Genomic DNA, 6,863 nt, shown 5'->3' on the forward strand with positions numbered 1-6,863 from the left:
CTTTTACATTTTGAAGATCAACACTAAAAGCGGAAACTGCTGGGATCTATAAAAGAAGAATGAAGTGTTCTTTACTTCCTCAGGGAATTTCTTTCCTATGTTTTTTGTTTTTCAAGTTTTAAAAAAATATAATACCTTTGGCTTCCAGAATTTAGATCAAAGTTTTTATTATGAAAACAAGGACTCTTTTATTAGATTTACCTATAAAAACTAAGTAAATTTATTGAGATCTCAGAAATCCTAAAGTACCAATGAATTTGCTGAAAAACTACCAAGGAATGAATTCTGAAAAGATATGATATATTTATTCACTGAAATTTCTCTCAGCATCCTTCTTAGTCATTTCACCTTGGTGAAAGTAAGCGTTAGAAGAATTTAATATTTTCCTAACAAAATCAGCCTAAATTCATTAAGCCATTTTATGACAGTTCTAGGAGAGTAACATAGTTATATGTAAAGTGGTGTATGTAAAATTCTTCTATGAACTGTGAAGTGGTTTATAAATATGAGCCGAGTAATTATTTTGGTTCAGCTGAATCCCTCAAGAAAACTCTGCACAGTGTCACCTGTGAGCAAGTGTGTGCGGGTACTTTCTGCTGTACTGAAGGGTTTGCAGAGTGTCAAATACACCATTTTCTTTTAGACTTCATACTTCCCTGTCTTCTATTCCCTTACTCAAAACTAAAGTCTTCTTTTTCCTAGTTACCTGCCAAATATCTATTATTCCATTGTCATACAGCTCAAATTTTACTCCTTTTTTGAATCTTTCCTGGTTACTTCCTCTCCCACCTCCCCAAGCAGAGCCGAGTGGTCAATCTCCTGAGTGCTTAGTATAGCCTTCCTGTGCCTTACTTGTAATGTTCATGTCATAACTGTCTTTCTTCATTGATGAATGTATGTTATTTTAGGGTAAGAAATTTTATTCTGATTATCAATTTTTTTGTTGTTGTTGTTGGTGAGGAAGATTGGCTGTGGGCTAACATCTGTTGCCAATCTTCCTTCTTTTGCTTGAGGAAGATTGTCGCTGAGCTAACATCCGTGCCAGTCTTCCTCTATTTCACGTGGAACGTAGCCACAGTGTGGCTTGACAAGCAGTGTTAGGTCCACGACCAGGATTCGAACCGGCAAACCTCATGCAAACAAAGCAGAGCACACAAACTTAAGCACTATGCCACCAGGCTGACCCCTGGTTATCTTTTTATTCTTAAGATATATCATAGTGGTGCATGATAGTCTGTAGAAGAATGTTTACTGAGTGAATTAATAAAGCCAGTTTTTCTTACATGGAAGCCAAAGATCACAGGTCATTGTACGGACCTCACTCATCCTTCAGTTTTATAATTCCTCTGAGCTAGGCTATTCGTATATCTTGGGTTTCCCAGGACAATCATGGTTTATGCTATTATCCTGGCATCCTGTCTGGCTTAGGCTTTTTCCAGATTTATCTTTTTTTTAATGAATTACTATCACTAATGGTTACTTTAAGTTGGATAGATTGGGTGAATCTTCAATTTGTATTTCCATTTAAGCTATGGTTTCATCTTGTGGAAACCATCGTCTTATCTACTAGTGTGGGAGACATGTTTCTGTGAATAGAGTTCTCACTTAACTGGCTATTACTTCTGAAAGATGAGCAGCAATAACTCATTTCCCTCTTTCCATCTTCTTCTAGACAAAACAACCAACACTTCCCTTTCAAGAACAGCACACTCATGAAATTCTGTGTGCTCTGACAGAGGCAAGTTGGGAGAGCTGACTTTTGTGGTGTGTGGGGAGTGGGAAGTTTTGGACACTGTTGCTTCTGCTGGCCCCTTGGTTCCCCAGTATGATTCAGTCAGCCGTGCAGTGGCTTTCGTGGCCAGTGCTTGATTAGTTAAGGCCACGGATAGGAGTGACTTCTGGTTGGGCTTGATGCATTGGCTTAACCCATCTCCAGCTCTTGGTTTCTCTCTGACCTTATCTTGACTTTGTTTCCAGTAAATTGGAACAATTACCCACAGACTCTCTTCCTGACAGCAAGATGGCTGCATCTCCTAAATTCCTAGCTGAGGAGGAAAAAGAAAGATCTCATATAGATACTCGAAATTTCTGAGATTCATTCCGAATAGACAGGCTCTGGACATTCACGGTTCAATATGCTGTTTGGCTTGGGTCGTGCATACCTCTTCTCTGGAAGAATCCAGGATCAAATTCCCGTGGAGATTTCCTACACTGCCCTCAAATAATGTCCTGAGGGAGAATGGAGGTAAAGTAGCAAATAAAAATATCTATGACAGCAAAACCCCGAAATGTACTGGCTGTTCTATAATTATTAGTTTTCTTCATAAGCAAGTCCAATTGTGTAGGTCTGCTCCCAAAATCGGTTTCAATCTTTCTCACTGAACTAGTTATACAGGTCAGATTTTCGGAACAGTTTAATTCAAGATCTAAAAGTAGGCTTGTTCTATTCCTTAGATCTAACATCTGGCTGTCCCTAATGCCTTCTAGGATTCCACAGGTGTTATTTTTGGTTAAAAATAACAACATACTGGGGCTGGTTAAGTGTTAAGTTCGTGCGCTTCTTTTAGGTGGCCCAGGGCTCCACTGGTTGGGATCCTGGGTGTGGACCTCATGCCACTCATCAGGCCATGCTGACGTGGTGTCCCACATAGCACAACCAGAAGGACCTACAACTGGAATATACAGCTATGTACTGGGGGGCTTTGGGGAGAAGAAGAAGAAGAAAAAAAAGCAGATTGGCAACAGATGTTAGCTCAGGTGCCAATCTTTAAAAAAAAAAGACAAAACAATGTAGTACTGTGGACATTTGGAAAAAGAATAGTGTATTTTTTCCATGATCTTTGAAAGTTTATTAAAAAACTTTGGCATACTTTGTCATCTATTAAATAAATAGTACATTTGGAGAGATGAGAATATGTTAAAAGATTAAGTAGGGATAATTAGTTGGAAAATAGGGAAGATAGATATACTAAATTGTTAAATAATATCTTATTTTACCCAAGAATGGCAGTTAAATGCCTGAAGAAAAAAATGGAAGAAGTTTATTACCTATAGGGTTTTTGCTGCTCTGGAGAGAGATCTGAGAATGACAACCTCCGGAGGATGGTCTGCTGACCCCTAACTCATTCAAGTTACAGAAAACAAGGAGGGTTCGCTGGGAAACCACAGGAAAATGCCACTAGATTTCTTTCCATAGTTTCCTTTTTATAGATTTTTTTTCTTAATCTTTGGAGAAACATTTGTAGTCCTGCTGCCTGTAAAAGTGATGTTTGAATGTATTCCGCAAAAGTTGCAAAGCTGGTAACTCATAAAATATTCCTGAGGTTGGCAAGTTTCAGAAGATGAAAGGTTCACACAGCTCTAACAAGTAACTAAAAAGGCGACTGGTGTAGTGGGTACCAGCACAGCAGCTTAAAGCCCACGCTGGATCCTGTCCTGCAGTTGGAATTCTTATCATGGACCCAGAGGATAACACCCCCACCACGCTCATCCCTCATCGGTATGTTTTAGCTTAATCCACCGTCCTATCAAATAACTGAAAATGTGAATAAAACAGCTCTGTTGTTTCTTCCTTTTTTTCCCCTTAAAAGAAGATGAAAATTTTACTATGAAGAGGATTTTCAAATTTATATTTAGCTCTTTTTGCTTTAGAATGAAAAACAGGTCCGTAGTTTCTGCCAGTGCTTGTAACCAAGGAGAATGATTACCACATGCAGGTGTCGCTGATTGGGTGGAATTGAAAGCTGCAAAGATTGACTAGGAGGCCTGAACCCATCTCTCTAGCCTCTAATCTCAGTTTACTTCTGCCAAATGCCATTAGACAGCAGTCATATCTGTTTTGACTGACAGCATAGCTAATAAGAAGGATCAGTGTCAATATATCATTGGTGTATGTGGGGGAAAAATATACATATATATAATAGATAAACATTATTGTCTAAAAATTTAGTTTCTACAAGTATATATTTTTTTAAATATTAGTTATAAACACATTTTAGCTAACTAAATGGACCTGCTCTTGAGAATTCTGCTTCCTAATTTCCCAAACTACTTTGCAGTAGTGTCTTAAGTAAGGATAGGATATATACGGGAAAAAAAAAACCCCCGAAAAACAGCTATCTAATGAATAGGCATTAAGATTTATGGTGTAAGGCCTTAAAAATTCCTTAAAATCGTTATAAACTCTTTCAGATAATATATAAAAGCCTTATTAATTAAGTGGACTGTGTCTTCATTTACTGAACATACAGAAGCTCTCTTAATATATCTTCACATAAATAATCTTTGAGATTAACTGAAGGTTTCAATTCCCTTTTGAAAATGTACCAACTGGACTACCATGGCTAGTCAGTGCCTCTCTCTTCTGCTGCACTCCCTCTGCACTTCTTGCTTCACTTAATGAAACCATTGCTGGGAATTGTAGATGAGGCCCCACGATGTCTTTCACGTAAAAAGGTGGAACACACATCAGCAAACTAAGTCTCAAAGAGAAGGCTTTGCCCTTACGTCATAAGGTTCCTGCATGTTTAGCTTAAAATTAAGTTTTTAAGGTATGTGTAATTTTTTTTGGTTTGTTTATGGTTCCTGCTTTAATCTGCTTTTTCAATTAACTAAGCAAATAATTATCCTGATCAAGTAAGAGAAGATGGCTCATACTATAGAAGTATTATGAGTTCATAAAATATACAACTTTTTTAATACGACAGTGATGGCACTGAAAATTGTAGTTTGATCTCAGAATGTTTTAAACATGTGTCTTCAGTTCCTCTAATTCAGAATTCTTCTAACTTGGAAACTAAATACAGAGAAAAATCTCAAGTGCAAATAATAAGAGGGCAGGAGAGACTGACCTTATATTTGCCAAGTTTTTAGAGGCATATTAAAACCTCTGCCTACAACTGGCCATTGCTTCAAATGTTACTATCCCCTCCAGAAATTGATTAACAAAAATTCTACTATTAAAGACTAATTCCATAGTTTTGCAAGTCTTTCTGTTACGAAGGAAGAGTAAACAAATGGGAACAAATCAGGGTGGTGAACAAATGGAAGTGCTGGGACAGCGTCATGCCCAGAAGAGCGTGGATGCTCCACACACCACCTCCCCCTGCCTGGCCCTATGCACCTCTTCCAGTTGTCTGTTCTTGAGTTGTACCTTTTTAATAAACTGGCAAATAGTTCTTCAGACGCTGCATACTTGGCAAGGCATGTTGGTTTGCATGTGGGAGTCCCAAGAAACCTCAGCGCTCACTCTTAATAGGCTTTGTGGTTCTGGTTTCTAGTCCATAGTGAATGGATGTCAGGAAATTTGTGTTAAAAATGCTGAAGTCATCTTGTGTGGAGCAGAAAGTTTGAGCCAGGCTCCCTGCTGAGCCAGAAACTAGTGTGTTAGAACCATGTTTGGATCAGATCTCAAGCTGGAAGATTCTTCGGGAGCAGCGTTAGCAGATTCCCAACTCACCGTGGGAATTACTGCAGAGAATTTTGCAAAACATAAAATAAGCAGACAAGGATGTAATGAATACACCCTGTGGTCACAGCAGAGGCGGAAAGCTGCTAATGATGCTGGTTACTTCAAAAATAAGATGGTACCAATCAAAGTGAAGACAAGGAAAGGAAAACAGCCAATGCAAGTAGGTGAGCTTGCTTGGCCCTGAGCAAGCCTGGAGCAGTTAAATAAACTTTGGCCAATATTCAAGATAAAAGGGACTGTCACTGCAAGGAGTATATTGGGAGTATCTGATGCTTTCATAGCTAGTGAGGATGCTGGTAAAAAACATAACTTCACACCACTGACAAGAATTGTGGGCTATTTTGTATCTGAATGTGATCCTTCTATGATGGATATCTGTCTTGTCCCTGCTATCAATGGAGCACTATAGAAAATAAGACTGAGTTTTCTTCTTGTTCTTTCTTTCTTTTTTTTGCTGAATAAGATTTGCCTGGAGCTAACATCTGTTCTGCCAGTCTTCCTCTACTTTGTATGTGGGTCACCGCCACAGCATGGCCACCAACAAGTGGTGTAGATATGTGCCCAGGAAGCAAACCCGGGCTGCTGAAGTGGAGGACATCAAGCTTAACCACTAGGCCATGGGGCTGTCCCCAAGACTGAATCTTAAGGAAGTGGATATGGTAGAGGCAAATGAAGCTTTTGCTCTCTAGTACTTGGCAGTTGAGAAGAGCTGGATCTCGACCCAAGTAAATCCAATGTGAATGAAAAACCATTGCTTCGGATCAACCATTGGGAAGATCTGGATCAAGAATTACTGCATATCTGGTCATGAATTAAGGTGTCAAGATGGAAAACAAGTTGTTGCATCAGCTTGCATTGGAGGTGACCAAGGTACACACTCATCATTCAGAGCACAGGATGAGGACATCAAAGAGCCTACTATGGCCCACTGTTATTTTTCTTGGCCAGGCCACCGTAAAACAGGTGACCTTCAGAGCAGCTGTCAAAACTGGCCATGCTCTGCCACGGAAACAGTGATTAAGTTTGATCAAGGGGTGGTGAAGTAAAGATGTATTTATCATGAAAAAGAGCTTGGGCCAGAAATAAGTTCTCTCAAATTTGCGCCAGTCAAATATGTTGTGTTTCTGAACTAAAATTTAATTATAGAAGGCCTTAAAAGAAATCATACCTTCCTAATAACCGCCACCCATGCTTTAGATAATGATTACAAGGAAATTGAATAAATGTTGCCTTAATTTCTAAAAATAAATAAATGAATGCATCAATGAATAAGTACGTCACAAGGAATTCTCAAAATTTTTTATGATTTTCGTTTTACATTTTATACTTTACTATGTAGCATTCTGGTAACATTCTTCAATAGAAATAAGTGAGAGAGAGCAAGCCCCTGACA

At 38.7% G+C, this 6,863-nt stretch overlaps 1 pseudogene; it reads left to right on the top strand.

Annotated features, from left to right (window-relative positions):
* Window positions 1-5,116: 5,116 nt before the first annotated feature.
* Window positions 5,117-6,516, top strand: LOC124233447 (3-ketoacyl-CoA thiolase, mitochondrial-like; annotated as a pseudogene).
* Window positions 6,517-6,863: the final 347 nt, after the last annotated feature.

Source organism: Equus quagga, unplaced genomic scaffold (assembly GCF_021613505.1).
Source record: "Equus quagga isolate Etosha38 unplaced genomic scaffold, UCLA_HA_Equagga_1.0 203_RagTag, whole genome shotgun sequence".
Classification (NCBI taxonomy): domain Eukaryota; kingdom Metazoa; phylum Chordata; class Mammalia; order Perissodactyla; family Equidae; genus Equus; species Equus quagga.